The sequence below is a fragment of the Canis lupus genome, chromosome 29, assembly GCF_003254725.2.
Source record: "Canis lupus dingo isolate Sandy chromosome 29, ASM325472v2, whole genome shotgun sequence".
Classification (NCBI taxonomy): domain Eukaryota; kingdom Metazoa; phylum Chordata; class Mammalia; order Carnivora; family Canidae; genus Canis; species Canis lupus.
Window position 1 is genome coordinate 21,964,775 of NC_064271.1, and position 18,120 is coordinate 21,982,894.

The 18,120-nt window shown below is 42.4% G+C and overlaps 1 long non-coding RNA gene and 1 pseudogene across 3 annotated transcripts; both read left to right on the top strand.

The window, feature by feature from the left end:
- The first annotated feature begins 238 nt into the window (after positions 1-238).
- Positions 239-11,174, top strand: LOC112678406 (uncharacterized). Of its 3 annotated transcripts, none has more exons than XR_007407020.1 (5): positions 239-463; positions 613-676; positions 9,009-9,160; positions 9,695-9,868; positions 10,530-11,174. It is a non-coding gene; the product is annotated as an uncharacterized LOC112678406 (long non-coding RNA). The 3 variants fall into 3 exon arrangements; XR_007407021.1 differs by having other exon boundaries at positions 613-672; XR_003147547.3 differs by having other exon boundaries at positions 239-676.
- LOC112678404 (ribosome biogenesis protein NSA2 homolog) lies at positions 3,852-4,558 on the top strand (annotated as a pseudogene).
- Positions 11,175-18,120: the final 6,946 nt, after the last annotated feature.

Genomic DNA, 18,120 nt, shown 5'->3' on the forward strand with positions numbered 1-18,120 from the left:
TTTTACAGTTCGCTACCAATTCTTTCCAACTGCTAGTGAAGAAGAACATTCACTCATGGTTGCTTCTATTAAGGTCATGAGGTCACAGCATATTTTTTTTCTCTTGTCCTTACAAGGAAATCTTCAAAAGTTTCTTCAGACAGGGAACCAAAAATAGTGACAAGGAGAAAGAGTTGCCAAAGATACGTCCTTTTCCCCCTCTCCATTTCATTTATAGTAAAATCTTAAATCTTTGAGAGCAGTTTTGCATGTTCCTCTCGCTAGACACTGTTTATTTCAAGTTGTAATTCATGCTGCATTTACACCACCACTCTCAGGTTATCTTATGTTTAAATATCCACAGCGACCACTAGTCCTTTCTGGTCGTTTCTTAGTGCCAATAATTTTCCAGAAAGTTATACTCACCTTTTTCTGTCTCTGCCAAATTTTGCAAGATTCTATAGTCTCTGAGAGGCAGCAGTGGGTAAGACACCGTGGGCTCTGAGGGCAGAAGACACGAGTTCAAGTTCTGGACCTACCATTGGTTCTGAATCTTGGGAAAGATCTCTGCTCTATTTCCTCACTTCTGAAATGCAAGCGATGGTACTGAAAGCTCCCCTTTCTTCCTCACAGAGTTACTGGGAAGATCAAGTGAAACGCTGATGGAGAAGCACTGGAAAGGTCTATTTAAAAGTAAGTTACATTTGTGCTTTAAGCATTTTCTCTGTATGTATATTTCACAATAAGTAAAGCTAAAATAATTGAGGCTGAAAAATATAACTGATATTTATAAGTTATTGTTGAATTCGCAACACACAAGGTGTCTATTCAAATATTAGTGTGCATACACACACTACACACACACTAGGGTGCTAGACATGTCAGTGCTCTAACCAGAACCACAAACTTCTGATTTACCATCTCTGAAATATTAGAACCTAGGATTCGGAAAACAGATTGTATTTTCTCTGCCCATAAAACATGCATCTTCTCCTTCTCTTTCTAACAAACGGAGGCTGGATTTTTAGCAGATCACACTGATGCCCAGCTAGAGGACAACACGTCTCACTTTACCTTACAGTTTGGTGTGACCAGGGAAGTTCTGGCCGATGAGATGTAAGCAGGAGTGTTGTGTGGGATTTCCAGAAAGTTCTGTTAAGTTCTGTAATAAGGAGGAGTTGCACCATCTCTCTTCCCTCTCTTCCCTTGTCCCTCTGTTTGGAAAGTGGCTAAGATGGCTGGTAATGCAGCCATTACCTCAGGTGTGAGGAAGCAGGCTGCATCCTAGGAAAGGTGAGAATAAGACAAGAAAGGTTTTGTGTATCTGTTAACAATGGAGTCAACAAACAAATTCTGGACTACCTGGCTCTAAAATTCTTATGTATGAGAAAGAATTAAGCTACTACCTTGTTTTGCCTTTTTGGGAGGGGAGAGAGGGATCTGTTACTCAGAGCTGAACCTAATGTTATCTGAAAAATATCTCTCTGTGACCCATCCATTTTTTTTAAAGATGTTTTTATTTATTTTAGAGAAAGAGAGAGCACGAGCAGGAGGGGCAGAGGCAGAGGGAGAGATCATCTCAAGCAGGCTCCTCATTGAGTTTGAGCCGGAGTCAGGGCTCAATCTCATGACCCTGAAATCATGACCTGAGCTGAAACCAAGAGTCAGACACACCGAACCTGAGTCACCCAGGCACCCCTGTAACCCATTATTTTCAAAGACAAGTTTGAATCCCTTTTCTAAAGATGCTGGGAGGCAAAATATGTGGTCCCATGTGATTATTTGGCAATTTATTGATGACTTTGTGATAAATCCCCGCAACTCCCAATTGTTGCTCTTTGGCGATCAATATGATTTGCACAAATGAAAGGTTGGGCCCTGTCAGCCAAAACAGAATAGAGTGTCTTAAAAAAAAAAAAAAATCTGTTTAGGAAAAAAAAAAAAAAAACAAAACAGTGAATTAAACAGGTCACCATTGGGTTGCCTGTCACTTGCTCATGGAAGCTGATTTGATGGAACAGCACCCTTGACACAGGTGCTGATGAAGATTTAGGGTGGCACATGGAGGGGGGTGGATGAGCACGTGTAAGTACGTGGGCCAATAGTTTTGTGCACAACATTGAGAAAATCTACCTAAACAGCATTTGTAGCTGTATTTGAAAACTGATGAAGTGATTCGACAATATGTTAATATTTATTGGGCAACATGATATTTTTGTACTGACAAAATAAACAGCCTGTTTGGGAAGGCACACTTGGCCATCTTGTTCTCAGACCGTGTGGTGCTGCACTGTCTTCTTCATTCACTTACTCAGCATGTTTGCATAGAGTGCCTACTGCATACCAGACTACATACTGACACCAGACCCCCTTGCTGACACAATTCCCCCTTCTGGGATGATATCTTTTGTTCTCCCCTTGTCTATGGCCAATGTCCCTCGGAGGCCTGAGTCTGGTCCGAGAAGTCTCCTTGGATCACCACAGCCCTCTTAGCAGTGGTTCCCTGCTCTGCTCCAAGATCCTACAGCACTTTGTATCTGCACAACCAGTTGGGCACTTAGAAAATGCTACCTTAACTGTTTTTACATTTACTCTACTGTAATGCAAGTGCCTTGAGTTCAGGGACACATCTTTGGTGCTTAATAAATGCTTGTGGATGATATCATGTTTGTTTAGTACTTGACAATTTCTTTGGTCAACATTAATTGAGCATCTCCTGCATGCCTTGTGCTATCCTAAGCACTGGTGGGGAGAAAAGATGAATTAGACTCAGACTCAGGGGCCATTGGAAGAAGAGAATTACAAATCATTGTAATTCAATGTCATAGATGTTAGAAGTTTGGAGCAAGTATTAGAGTAGAAGCTTCTGATTTATCCTTGGAAAGACTTCATAGAAGAATCAGTGTTCCCCCACCCCCCTAGCTCTAAAGGGAGAGGAAAGGCCAGGTGAGTGAAGGAGCCTTTCATAAACGGCCAATGGGCTCTTCATGATCTCGTGCAAAGTAGGCAGGGCATGAAGAACTGGGAACAGAACATGTCAGAGCACATTGTCCAGGAGCTCCGGCTGTAAAGAGAAATGAGATGGGCCCAGAATTCAAGCTCTGGACCCTAATCCAGTGCTACCATGCCTCCTGGTCTCCCTAAGTAACATGGATGATCATGAGTTCGACCCCAGAGGAGGTCAGGTGTTTCTTATTTTCTCAGTTAAAATGAGTCGAGTAACCCAATTCATTTACTTTATTGCATTTTCCCCTTCCATTTTTCATAATTCTCTCATTTATGAGGCCAGAGTTTTTAGTAATTCCCCTTCCTGGAATCTTCCCTAAGGAAATAATCAGAGAGGCAGACGTAAATATATGTACAAAAACTTTTCCAGCAAAACTATTTATAATAACAGAAAATAGGAAACAACTTAAATTTCCAACAAAAACAGACGAGTGGGCAGGCCCTAAAGATCTTCCCACATATTTTAATAACATTTTTAAAATGCTTACAATTAATGTTATTTAAAAAAAAGGACAGGATAAAGACCTATGATTCCAATTTTGTTGGGTATACATGCCACTATATGCATAGGGAAAAGAAGGGTTTTCAGCAAGATGCTCACAGGGCCATCTTGGTGCCATTTGTTTGAATCACCTGTTTTCTACAGTGCTCATTGTAGCATCAGAAAAATAAATAAATTAATTAATTAATTTTAAAGATTATTTATTTATTTATTTATTTATTTATTTTTCTGATGCTACAATGAGCACTGTAGAAAACAGGTGATTGAACTCCAATAAAAAAAAAAAGAAAGAAAAGAAAAGAGGCCGTCTCTTTCCGCTGGGAGCCCAAAGCTAGAAAGCCTCTTGGTGTCGGGGGGCCTCACCATGCCACAAAATGAATATATTGAGTTACACCGAAAGCGCTGTGGCTATCGTTTGGATTACCATGAGAAAAAGAGAAAGAAAGAAGGTCTAGAGGCTCATGAACGTTCGAAGACTCCACAGGGAGCAGTACCTGCTTATCTACTGGACAGGGAGGGGCAGTCCCGAGCTAAAGTACTTTCCAATATGATTAAACAAAAGCGAAAAGAGAAAGCGGGAAAGTGGGAAGTTCCTTTACCCAAAGTTTGTGCTCAGGAAGAAACAGAAGTATTAAAAGTCATTCGAACAGGACAGAGAAAAAAGAAAGCATGGAAGAGGATGGTCACTAAAGTCTGCTTTTTGGAGACGGCTTTACTAAAAAACCACCTAAATACGAAAGATTCATTAGGCCAATGGGCTTACATTTCAAAAAGGCCCATGTAACACATCCTGAATTGAAAGCCACCTTTTGCCTGCCAATACTCGGTGTAAAAAAAGAATCCCTCATCCCCACTATATACAACTTTGGGTGTTATTACCAAAGGTACTATCATTGAAGTGAACGTGAGTGAGTTGGGCCTTGGGCCTTGTGACACAAGGAGGCAAAGTTATTTGGGGAAAATATGCCCAGGTTACCAACAATCCTGAAAATGACGGATGCATAAATGCAGTCCTGCTGGTTTAACAGCAGTTTCAGACAAGTAATCCCTTATAATTACTGAAGACTACACACCCGTCAGGAAGACCACCATTGTTGTGGTGGCTCTGGATGCTACCAAACAGCCTTACGTATCTACAGTCATCAAGACATTTATTCTACTGTAAAACAGTTGAAATAGACATTTATTAAAATTAAAAAAAAAGATAAATAAATAAATAAATAAATAAATAAATAAATAAATATTGGGTAATAAAATGCAAAAGTCATCGAGAGGGCAATACAACTAAGACTGCATTCCTGTATTGGTCAGGGTGTCCGGAGAAGCAGAAATAGTAGAATGAGAGAGAGAGAGAGAGATTGATTTGTTTGAAGGAATCGGTTCATGTGATGATTATGGAGGCTGGCAAGTCCAAACTCTTTAGGGTAAGCAGTGGCTGGAGACCCAGAGAAGAGTTGATGCTGCAGTTTGAGTCCAAAGGCAGTTCGCTGGTTGAATTGACTGAGAGGTCAGTCTTTTTTCTAATAAGGCCTCCAACCGACTGAATGAGACCCACTTACATTATGGAGGCTGACTTCTTTTACTCAAAGTCTAACTGACTTAAATCTTAATCTCATCTGAAAAAAGACCTTCACAGAAATGTTGGGAATAATGTTTGACCAAATACCTAGATATCAAGGCCTAGCTAAGCTGACAAATAAAATTAACCATCACAATTCCATAACTACTTCTCACCTGTAGACCCAACCATTTGGAGACAGAGACTATCTCCTCCTCTCCATCCCTCTGTTACATAGCACAGGTCTGGCTCATGGTAGATGTGCAGCATGTGTCGAGATGGGTGTGTCACTGAGTGAGAGAGCAAATTGCGAAGAGGACAGGCACTAATATTACTGATTTATCAATCCAGAATGTCACAATCTACAGTCAAGTTCTCTTAGCCCGGGACCTGGCCAGCCTTCAGAGGAAGCCATATCACACTGTAAGGACAGGCCCCGGCCACCACGATTACCCTAAACCCACAATTATCCTACCCTACCCATATTTCTAGACCTACCAAAAACTTGCCCTGAGCCCAGAGACTACTAATCCATCCCAGTGATGTTGCCCTGCCGTGAACAGTGATCAGTGGGAAGCACAAGTCCTATAGACCAGAGGTATGGCCCCTCCGGGGGATGCTTGAGTATAGGCTCCTCACTAGAAGCCTCCTTTGCCTCAGTCCAGGCAAGTAGCTGCGGGAACAGCAGTTCACAGCGACCTGCAGCCACACAGTGGCCCCTTGCTGCCTCAACCCCTGCCGAGAGTGTACAGCTTCTCTAGCCATCACAGTCCTTTTCCATTTTTCTATGTGGGTGTTTGTCCCCTCCCTTCTGGGTTTCCCATTTTACTGATTAGTTCAAATTTGCCTGAGCTAGAATCTTTCTTGAAACCACAGAGCCCCAGATCCTCTGACCTGCTGATATTCCCCCTCCTTCTGGAGCCTCAGAAGGGCAGGACTCTGGGTGCCCAGTCAGTTCAGAACAGCCTGGTTTAGTAAAGACATTTCAATAGCTGTGGTCACTATGGCACAAAGGCCAGGAAATTCCAGAGGCCCAGAAAGTGATTTGAAAGAAGGAACAAAGGACAAGTTTGTTTTTTATATAAGGAATAAAAATCTTCTATTCAATGTGATGATCTTGTCCTAGTCATGCAAAAATGGTTTGGGGTTTTTTTAAATGAAAAATCTACTTCGGGGAATAAGTTCTAAGGTCTCACTTATTTCACAGGAAAATTCACACACACACATTCTTATTGAGGGAGGGAGACTATGATTTTATTTAGGGGAAGGGATAGAAGCTGGGCTTGGTAGACATTAGACTACATCAACTGTAGTCAGAAGCAGGTTTGAGGTGGGGATTAGAGGACCAGGCTTCCCCCAACAGAGGAGTGGACCTGTTATGTGCACCTATCCCTTTGTAGGCACAAAAGTGAGGACATGCAGTCTGTGTGGAAGGGGTTAGTTTTGTGTACAGGTGGGAAGCATACCTGGTGGGCAGCGTCCCAGAAAATCAACAGCCTAAAAAGTATGGGTCATATGTTGTCTGATGTGATAACACACATATTTATGGGTCACTTACCAATTGCCAGGCACTGTTCCAAGTGCTTTGCATAGATAATCTATTTATTTATTTATTTATTTATTTATTTATTTATTTATTTATTCATGAGAGACACAGAGAGAGAGAGGCAGAGGGAGAAGCAGGGTCCATGCAGAAGCCTGACGTTGGGACTCAATCCCGGGTCTCCAGGATCACACCCTGGGCCGAAAGCAGGCGCTAAACCGCTGAGCCAAACAGGGATCCCAATAATCTCATTTAATGTTCACAATGTTCCTATGGAGTAACTATGAAAATTCTCCCTACTTTGGAACTATGGAATCTGAGGCCTAGAGAGTTGATGTGACTTAATTTGTCAAGTGAATAACTAGTAAGTGATAGAGCTAGGAATTAGTCCTATAACTGTCACTCTTAAATGACATGCACACACACACTCATGTACACATACACACAGATTTTGGGGTGCTAAGGTCAGATGTCCTGTCTCTTCTCCTCTTACACAGAAATGGCATACAAACTCACTTTTTCACCTCCACAATCCCTGCCTGAGCCAATTTCCTGACCTCTATTCCTGTTCCATCTCACTCCAACATTCCAGTTACAAATCTAAACAGCTGTATTCCAGTCTTGACCTTTCCTTCATTATGTTCCCGTCTATGAGAGCTCTGGACTGAGAAGTCACCACATACTGGGATTAATAGGCATTCTATGACCACTCAATAGCTGCCCTTGGACACCTGTTACTTTGGTCTTGGCAATGATGGACCACATGGAGAGGAAGCTGAAGAACTCTGCCTCAGCCCTCAGGAGACCCCAGTTCTACCTCTGACCTATGAGGCAGCCTCCTGGGCACAAGGTTCTTATCCCTAAACTTAAGAAATTGGCATCAGCTACCTCTGAAACACTAACAAATTGTGTTTCAGTGGTCTCTTTCCAGGGGTCCCAGACTGGTGATTCTTCTTTTTGTAGCCACCACTCTTGCCCAGGCAGCTTGGTGGTCTATCTTGGGGCAGGAACGAGACACAAGATTTATTTGAGGAACCTGGCCATCCACACACACAAGTGTTCATGGTGTCCTCTGGGGCATAAAAAAGTAAGACCCAAACACTGACAGCGACTGCATCTTTGCCAAGTCTTGCTTCCCTGAGCTTTCTGATTTATAGGATCAAATTTATTCCTCGATTCAGAACGACTTGTTCTTCCTCTCCTTTCAGGATATTTATGGAGGAGAATTGTAGAATCACTCATGGTCATTCAGTGAAAATAAAAATGGCATAAGACTAAATGACTCATCGTTTTAAATCAATACTTTAGAGAAAGGTAAATATTTGCAATTTATCCATTCTGTGCATTATACAGCATTATAAAGCATCAAAGAACAAAAATAGCTTCTGGAAGGCAGGCAGGTGCCTAAGCTAAGTTAGCGCCAAGAGTCACGTGTAGTTAGGGAAACCACCCCTCAGAGAGGTGAGGGAGAGCTCCTTTTCTTTGATGTACCAGCCTGGCCTTTGGAATTTGCTGATCTTTCCTTAGAATGGTGGGATTAATGCAGTGAATCTAATCCTCTTTCAGGCATTGCTGGGACTACCCAAAGGAAGAGAGAAAATAAATACGGTTAGTGGCTTGGCAGCCAGTGAGGCAAGTGGGGTGCAGATTATTCCTGACTAGCTAATTTCTTGCTTTATGAAACCCTCCTTCCCAAAGTTGAATCCTCCCCAAACTACATTTCCCAGCTTTGCTCATACATGCTTGCTCCAAACACATAACCAACACCAGCTATATCATTTGTAGGGCCCAGTGAAAATTGGAAATGTGGGGTCCTTAATTCAAAAAGTAGGAGGGAAAGGTGCAGTTAAAGGTACTACAAGATAATCCATTTTTCTTTAAAAACATTTTATTACTCATAAAATGTGCTATGGTGTCATAGTAATGTGTTAATAGCAACATAAATTTACAAATTGAAAAAAATTGTGTCATAATTTTAAATCAGATGGTAAGAGACAATACTTTATTAATGTGCCATCTTGACTGATCTTAAGATTTTTCTAACCTGCTTTCCCAAAAATCCATGTATTATTAGGTTCTCAACACTTATGCTTTTAGCAACATGAGTTTCAATCAATTTAATCAAAAGTGATGTCAGTTGCTCTTATCAAATGTAGAACACAAATAATTTTCCATAATTTTTGATTTTGAGAAGGACTTTTCTGATGCCACTGTTATTGGAGTTGTTAAGAATATTTTATAGTCTCTGACAACATTTTTAATGAGTAATTTTGAAATATAAACTTTAATACCCCTAGACTTGATAATTCTTGCAGAAGAACTTTTCTAAAAAGATTTAACTTCTCATACAAATCAGTTTTGTGTAGGTCTGAATTTAATTTTATTTTATTAAAGATTTTATTTGTTTACTTATTTGACAGAGAGAGAGAGCACAAGCAGGGGGAGCAACAGGCAGAGGGAGAGGGACAAGCAGACTTCCTGGTGAGCAGGGAACCCACATGGGGCTCCATCTCAGGACCCTGGGATCATGACCTGAGCTGAAGGCAGACGCTTAACCTACTGAGCTACCCAGGTACCCTACTGAATTTAATTTAAATGTAAATTTATACAATGACATTTTGATGTTTCCTCTGGCATTTCCTATAATTTGCTGAGGCCATACAGAAAACTAAAAGTGTGTTCATGATTTGTACATAATTCAGAAGAACTATTTATGCTTTCCATCACTGTATAATCAATGATAAAGAAAAATTAACCATGAAACTATTTTCCTGTTGATGATTGATTTCATGTAAAGCTTCATCTGAAAATAGTGTTCTTTTCCATCAAATGTGACAATATCAAATTTCGAACTTCTAACCCTGTAAATATTTGCTTTGCAATGTTGCACAGTTTTACAAACCAGAGACTCCAAACTCTGAAGAATTCTAACGATTCTCTAACATGTTTATTACAATGCCCACGTGTATGTTTTTATTCTGTAATAATTCACTAAGCACCAGCAGTTCCTATCCCGACTCTCAGGCTGGAGAATAGAAATCAGATTAGATGGAAAAAAAAAAAAAAGAAATCAGATTAGATTCACTGCATTCATATTTTTGCACAGAGGTTGCAAGGAGGCACAGACAACGTGGCTTCCCATTCCGGTCCCTGCTCTACCCTCTACAGATCCCTTTCTCTCTCCAGGCAGCAGACACTACCACCACAGCTGCCGTCACCACCACCAACCTGGGCCCAGGTCCCGGCCCAGCCACCTCTTGGATGCCTTGGACTGTCACAGGTGAGGACGTCAGCACTGGGCATCCTCACACCTGCAGATCTGAGTGCACATGTAGATGCTGTTGCCCAGGGCACCTCCTCTGCCCGTGCCCATGCTCCACTGTCCCAGGAAAACAAAAGTTCAAAGGTCAAATTATTAAGAATTTCAAGACAGCAGCAGCAGTAGACCAGTGCGCCAAGCACAGGCCCCTTCGGAGACAGGATTCCCTGTTTTGCTGTACAGACTGCAGGCCATGAAGCCACTCTACAGAAAGGCAGGTCTAGTGATGAGACACATGCCTGACAGTCTGACTCAGGAGTGAGCTGTGTAGAGACAGGTGTGGCAGGGTGAGGCGGGGGGTGGGGGGGAGGCTGTTCTGTTCTGTGGGCATGGTGGCCAATGGACACAGTATGTTTCTGGGGTAGACAGTAGTGGTGATTTCTACACCACTGCGACTAGAATGGTGGATGGAGGCTGCAAGGCCTTGATCAAGCCAGTGAGACGGAATAATTCTGGGAGTTATTCCTGGAAATGTACCCCAAAGCCAATTTCTCTAAATCCCCTGGGGTGCTACGAGCCATCCACTATCTCCAATAAATCTCTCTCTCTTTAAACTAGATCAAGTGAATTCTTGTTTGCAAGTAAGAACCCTGATAATATGATAATTTTACTCATTTTACAGATTGGAGTATTTGCGAAATGGCGTATTATCATCTTTCTACCGATGAAGAAACTAGGTGCCAGAGAGAACTTGCCTATGTCCATGATACAAATGGATGATACAGTCCAGATTCAGACCCAAAGCCTGGACTCTGCTACCATACTGTAAAATTCTTCTTCATACAACATCAGAGAGCTCAATAAACCATCCTCTATACTGCATCATAACTTTGTACTGAATATCTGATCCTTTTTTTCCTGGGATAACATCTTTCCCCGGGGGAACTATCTCTTCTATACTTGGTGGTATTGTCAACCACATGCCTTAATTACCCAGTAAATGCGAGGTACATGAACAGCCTTGGCCAATCAGAGTATCTCACCTTTCAAAACACAATGATGGGCCTGGTGATGGACTCTTGACCCAGACAAGGTCATTTTGAGTCCACTTTGGAGGGACACATGCTATGCTGGGAAAGTGGGTCTCCCCTTCTGAGGTTATAGTCATCATGTAAGTTAATTTAAACCATTTTTTCTATCCAAGTGGAGCAAGAAGCCAACATAGAATAAAGCTGAGTTGGGAGACACTCTGATGATGTCATTTAAGCCCCTGGATCCAGCCATTCCTGAAGCTTAGAGTGATCCAATAAATTCTTCTTTTTCCCTATGCTATTTGAGTTGGTTTTCTGTCTTTAAACATTAAAACAACAGCAACAACAATAACAAAAACAACAAAGCACTACAAAGATAACTTCCCACAGCAGAAGGGGCAGCAGACTTGAGTCTTTTTTTTTTTTTTTAAAGATTTTTTATTTATTCATGAGAGACACAGAAAGAGGTAGAGACACAGGCAGAGGGAGAAGCAGGCTCCATGCAAGGAGCTTGATGTGGGACTCGATCCTCGGTCTCCAGGATCATGCCCTGGGCTGAAGGTGGCGCTAAACCGCTGAGCCACCCGGGCTGCCCCTGGAGTTGTATTTTTTGACCACTGTCTGCTACCTGCCTCTATAACCCTGTGGAGACTTCTTTGATCCAAATCCTCACAAGAGACTCTCTTCCATTATTTATTTTGCACTTCTGTTCACAATGGAGGTCACATTGAGCAGGAATTACTGCTACAACCACTCAATCACTCTACATGTAATTTATGAATCCTTCTTTCTCTTTACCTTCTATCTCTGGCCAGGCCTGACTCTCCAATAAAAGGCATTATTAATCCCTGTCAGAGACAGAGAAGGGTGTGAAGGAGGAGCTTCTCTTTACATTCTAAAAACATGAAATACTTTGGATCATGTGGCTTATTATAAATAATGTGATTAGGTTAACACCAGTGTCTGGGTTTCTTTCTTTCTTTTATTTATTTTAAAAAATATTTTATTTATTTATTCATGAGAGACAGACACAGAGAGAGAGAGAGAGGCAGAGACACAGGCAGAGGGAAAAGCAGGCTCCATGCAGGGAGCCCGATGTGGGACTCAATCCTGGGACTCCAGGATCACACCCTGGGCCGAAGGGAGATGCTCAACCGCTGAGCCACCCAGGTGTCCCAAGGGTTTCTTTAGAAATATATACTAAAATGTACTAAATGGAACCATAGAAATAATCTCTCTCAGTGTCAGGTAAGTGTGGGTGGCTCTCTCTCTTATACAAAAGATGATTTCATAGGAATCTGGACATGGCATTACATAACGCTGTATCGGAAGTACGCCAGTCTCTCCTGAGTCTAATCAAAAGGAAACATCAGCCAACCAGGAATTGAGGGTCAGTCTATAAAGGAACTAGCCCTGCGTTCTTCCAGTATGTCAATGTCATGGAATACAAAGAAAGGTGAGGACCTGTTCCAGATTAAAGAGGACCAAACAGACATCACCACTAAATGCAACACAAGAGCTGAACTGATTCCTCTACTGGGGAAAAAAACTATAGGGACACCTGGGTGGCTCAGTGATTGAGCGTCTGCCTTTGGCTCAGGTTGTGATCCCAGGGTCCTGGAATCAAGTACTGCATCGGGCTCCCCACAGGGAGTCTGCTTCTCCCTCTGCCTGTGTCTTTGCCTGTATGTATCTCATGAATAAATAAATAAAATCTTAAAAAAAAACTATAAATGACATTATTGGGTCAAGTGACAAAAGTGAAGCAAGTACGGATAGCCTGCAGTTAGTGGAAGGAGAGCAGTGGTGTTGAGTTTCCTGACTCTCATCATTACACTGTGGCTAACGAACAGAATATGCTCGTTCTTAGGAAGTACATGCTGGGGCATTAAGCGTGTGGTATATGCAGCCTACCTGGTAGTTCAGGCGAGAATTGTAAGTGCACATACACAAAGAGAGGGAACGATAAAGCAAATGTGGCCAATGCTCAAAACTGGCAAGTCCAGACAAAAGATCTACTGGCGTCCTTTTGTACTATTTTTATACCTTTTATGTAAGTTTGAAATTATTTAAAAACAAAAAAGTTTTCTTTCAAAAGAGCCAGTCTTTCAAATTTCCTTCAACCCTCATGATTATGCTAAAAAGAAAGCATCAGTTTGGAACTAATAATATAAATAAAGAGAGAGCAAGCCTCAGGCTCAGTCTTTGGCAAGTAGCAGTTATTAGCTAGAATTTAATTGCATAATTTTTTCACTGTATTTACTTTCTATTTATGGCAAGTAAGGTAGCTTTCCTTATATGGTAAGATATAAAATTCCCTTTAAAATAAATTTATGTAGGGGCGCCTGGGTGGCTCAGTCAGTTAAGCGTCTGCCTTCAGCTCAGGTCGTGATCCCGGGGTCTTGGGATCCATCCCCACGTCAGGCTCCCTGCTTGGCTGGGAGCCTGCTTCTCCCTCTGTGTCTCCCCTGGCTTGTGCTCTCTCTCTCTCTCTCTCTCTCTCTCTATTTTGCTTGCTCACTCTCTCTCTCTCAAATAAATAAACTCTTTTTTAAAATTTATGTAATTAAAAATGAGTTAATGTAACAAAAGATATTAATATAAAAATGCAGGTAGCACTTGGAGGGTAAAGATAATGATATTCAATCACAAGTTGACTGATGTTTAGGAAACTGCTCTATTCTAATGGCCTCGTTCTGTAGAAGGGAACCTGGAACTCTGGAAGCGGGGTAGCTTGTCTGAGATCACAGGTCCCTTATGATGACAATGGCAGGCAGACAGACTTGGGAGCTCTCCTGGCTAGTACCCATTTGACCACAGCCCATGGCTGTATGACTAGAGACACCAGAGTGCCAAGAGCCTACCCTACAATAAGAAACAGCTCGAGACACAACACACATCTTCGTTATTACTAAAGATGTGTTATCTACACACACACACACACACACACTCACACACACACACTCACACACACACACACAGACGAGGTTGCCATTTTGCAAACCAGGCACTCATAGCAGAAGCAACCCTCACTATTGGCTTAGACCTTTGACACTGAAACAGTCTTGTTTCTTCTTTTCTAATTTCCCAAGCGACCAACAGGACAGAGGGAAGTCGTTCCTATATAGTTTATAGACAACTTCTAAACACTCTTCTAAAACACAGGTATAATCCTGGAATCCTGGAAGCTTGAAAGACCAGTTACTTCGATCTTGAAGATACTTTTAGGAACAGTTGAGGGAAGCAAAGCTGGGCATTCACATGTCCTGAGGCTGTGACCCTGTATCCCAGCTCTCACACTTAAAATTCTTAGAGTTGACAGTTAAAATATTTCCTTCTTCTCTCATGTTCTTGCTTTCACTCAACACTGTTTTCTGTAGGTCTGTCGGTGGATTTTAATCTGTCTTTCTGAAAAAAATTAGAGCTGTCACGGTGAGTGCTAATGTATATGTCTGACCTGCTCCTTCCACTACTGTCAGGGAATTCCAATCTCACCAGAAGAGAAGTCCCTCTGCTTACAAGGGTGCCAGAGGAGAGCATTTGACAGTTTTCTTAGAATTATTTCAGGCTTTACTGCTCTGACTGGCAGGACAGCCTTCCTCACACTAACCAAATCCATCTGAGCATGAGTGTGTGTCTGCATCACCTTGTTAACTCTTTCGTGGGGAGCAAATGGCCTCAGTGTTCATAAAATAATCTTTGTGTGTTTGAAGATGATTACCAATCCTCCCCTTGATTATCTCTCCCCAAAGTGAACTCGCCCCGTTTTTCCATTTTCATGCATAAAATAATTTTCCAATCCACTCATCATCATGGCTCACCTCTGTGCTTTCCTGTTGTTTTTTCCTATCACTTTGAAGTGGTAGAGTCCAGAATAGAGTATGGTATTCTGAGGGTGTGGGCAGTCAGTGCAAAACAGCCCAACATTCCTGCTTTCTTGGGAGGCCCAAACCTCCAGGCTATGCCAGGAACTCTTGGACTCACCGGGCCCAAGGAAACCTGCTCTGAGACCCTTGGAGTCCTAAGGGTACCCTTAGCTATTTAAGTTTCATCCACCTGACATTTTAGGTGAAAGGTGGCATGGGAGGGAAGTTAAACCTATCCTATAACTTCGTAAGTGGAAAGTCTGTTTATTACTAGGATCACTCAGTGGTCAAAAGGGCTACTAAAAGGTTGGCCAGGTCTTAAGCCTCTCTAGAGAACCAAACTCACTGTTAGGGGAAATTAGGCATACAGGTCAATCTGGGGCTTGTCAAATTCCTCCCAAAGCAACCTGCTTATCTAAGGCTGCTATGTGGAATGATTTTAGGCACACTAAGAAATCACAGAGAGATGTCCTCTCCCCAGTACTATGGGAGGAATTCTACACTGTGCCTGAAAATTTCAATTTACCTAACACATTGGAACTTCATTTAGCAATTCTGTTTAAGACTCTTGCCCTGCCCACCTTGCAGTAATGTGAGAAGATAATCACATATGGTGACACTCTGAAAATCATAAGAGCAGGGAGATGACAGGGGGAGCTGGAGGTATGGGATGTTCAGAGCCAGTTTTCACAAAGTTCTGTTTGAGGCAGTCTCAGAAATGTCTCAGCCCCTGACTGTCATGAGGCCAGTTCAGGACTTCAATAACTCACCCGGTAGATTTAGAATCAGGCTCTAAGTTCTGAGATTCACCCCACCCCCCCATGGTTTGACGGGGGAGTGGTTGTCAGATGGCTGTCTATTGGGCCGTCCACCCAAATAACAAGAGAAGTACTCTTTAAACAGTTTTATGCTGATTGTTGGAGGCCAGTGAACCTAGACTTCCATTATGTATGGGGAAACTGAGGCCCTCAGTGGGTGATTGGTCCAAGGTCATGCAACAAGTAATAGCAAAACCAGGACTAGAACTGACCTGTCTTCCCTTGGGAATTTTGGCCTTCTCTGAAAATACTACAGCATCAAACCACTAAATAGGATGGAAGAAATGCCTTCATCTCTCTATCTGGACATGTGTGATAAATGGGGGCATGTCAAGTGCCATTTTCTGGTTCAGCTCAGATGGCAAACGCAGGGTGGGTAAGTGGGAGGCAGGGTTGAACAGTGAGTGTGTGTACATTTCAACTTCTTTCTTTGCATTTTGATTACATTTAACAATGTGTTACCTCTTCACAGAGTAGTTTATATCATTGCAGGATGCCAAGAATGACATCAACATCTGTTAAAACCTAATGTTCCACATTCTCAACTGTAAACATTAACATTGCTTGGTTTTCAGATATAAACTCAAAGTCATTCTGAAGTTGTATGGTTTCTTTCCAAGAAAGTTGGTGTTACTGTAAAGAAATTTACCTAATTAATCTCCTTAAGGAGGGAAAGAATCCAATGATGACTGTTAATAAAGATCTCAATGTTCTTCTTATAATCAGAGCAAGGCAATCTGTGGATTCATTTTGGGAGAGACCATAACTTTCCAAATAAATCTTAGTAAAGCTTTGCAGACAGGGCACTTGAGCTATTTCCCCACTTGGCTGGCTTGCTTTCAGCCCTAACTAGTCCTGTGTAAACTTCTCTAGAACCTCTGGGTGTATTTATATCCCAATGTCCAGGGTCACTGTTCTTGATGCCAGAACTCATATAAAAGGTAAGTTTGAATGAGTCATTGATGGAAACTCTTGGTTTGCCATAATTCAAAGCCCTCCCTGGGCATTACCTGTTTGCCGTGTGCATAGGTGCACCCCTTGATACCTGCATAACATTTTGGTTGCGCTAAGCACTGAGTATGAAGAAAAGCAGCAATCATCCTCTGCCAGGGCCTCCCCTGAACCCCAGTGGAGATTATATATATATTTACCAATAATTTCACCATTCAAAGGCACACAGAATGTTACAGGAGTGTATAGGAAACCATACTGGGGAGTAAGGAGAACATTCCTGAATCTCCTGGTCTTGAGTTCAAGAGGGTTGGAAAAACGGCACCCACAAGAAAGAGTCTTCTGAGACTCTTTTAAAAGATAGCCTTCTTTTAAGATGTTGAGGGAGTAGACTGGGGGGTCCAACAAGTGTAAAGTGAATCATTGGGTGGGAGCCTTAAGACCTTGGGAGGTTGGGTCAAAGTATGACCAGGAGGGTTTAGAAGAGCATGGTGGGTAATAGAGAAGGCCTAGGAATATGGCAGGAACTCAGTTTTCCATGTTTGGGCAGCTAGTCCTCAAGAGACAAATAGCCAAGGGTGACTTCATCCTCAGTTTCCGAACACAGAGTTGGATCTGTTTAAGGCCTTCCTGATTCAGGACATAACCAGACAGGGAAGGGAGATGGGATTCGGTTTGCAGAGGGCAAGTGGGACAAAAAATTGTCAAGATAGGTAACGCGTTAGGCCTGCCACTGTCTCAGCAAAGAAAGCCATAAAGAGTCCCAGGAGGCCAGTGACCTGAGTAAAATTTTCAAGAACAGACTCACTCCACCACTCCCCACCCCTTCCATGGAAAACTATTGTTTAGGCCTTGATGTGGTAACATTCCGAAACAATTCATCCTAAAAGTTCATGGCAATCATTCTATGCAGCCTCCACTGCCTTTGAAAGAGGTCTGAAATCTGAGACTGGGCTCAGGCTTTATTGAAATTGCTGGTTTTATCATTTGTGCCCCACATTGGACTATAAGCTCCATGGCGACAGGGAATAGATCTAATTCTACAGATCGATTTCCAGTAGAGTGCTGACATTCAATAAATACTTGACAAAAGAATGAATAACTGTGGCCAATGGTATTACTACGCTCAAGTATTCATGTCCGTTCCTATAACACATCCTTTTGGGTTGAGCCATATGACCTGCTTTGGCCAGTGGAATGCAAGTGGGCATGGCACAAGCCATTTCTGAACAACCGGTGGGAGTGGGATTCCAAGGCTTGGCTCAGGCTTGTGCATCTGCACTCTGCTACAAGGCTGCGTGTTGCCGATGAGGGCTGCTTCTGTGGTCTAAGCCCCAGAAGGAAATGGGAGATGCCAACCCATAGTCCGCCCACGACCTTGAGCAGAGCCATGGCCAATCCACTGCTCTCACGTTGCCTTATGGAGAAATGAATGTTTGCTGGTGTAAGCCACTTGGATTCAGGAGTTGTTTGTGACCGGGGCAAAAGCTCTGAGGTTGGAGGAATAAGGTACATCCCATATACTTTCGCCTAAGTGCTGGCACATCTGCCTTCCATTTCTCTTTTTTGCCAAAGCTGAAAGCAGATGGCAAACCCGTTTTCTCACC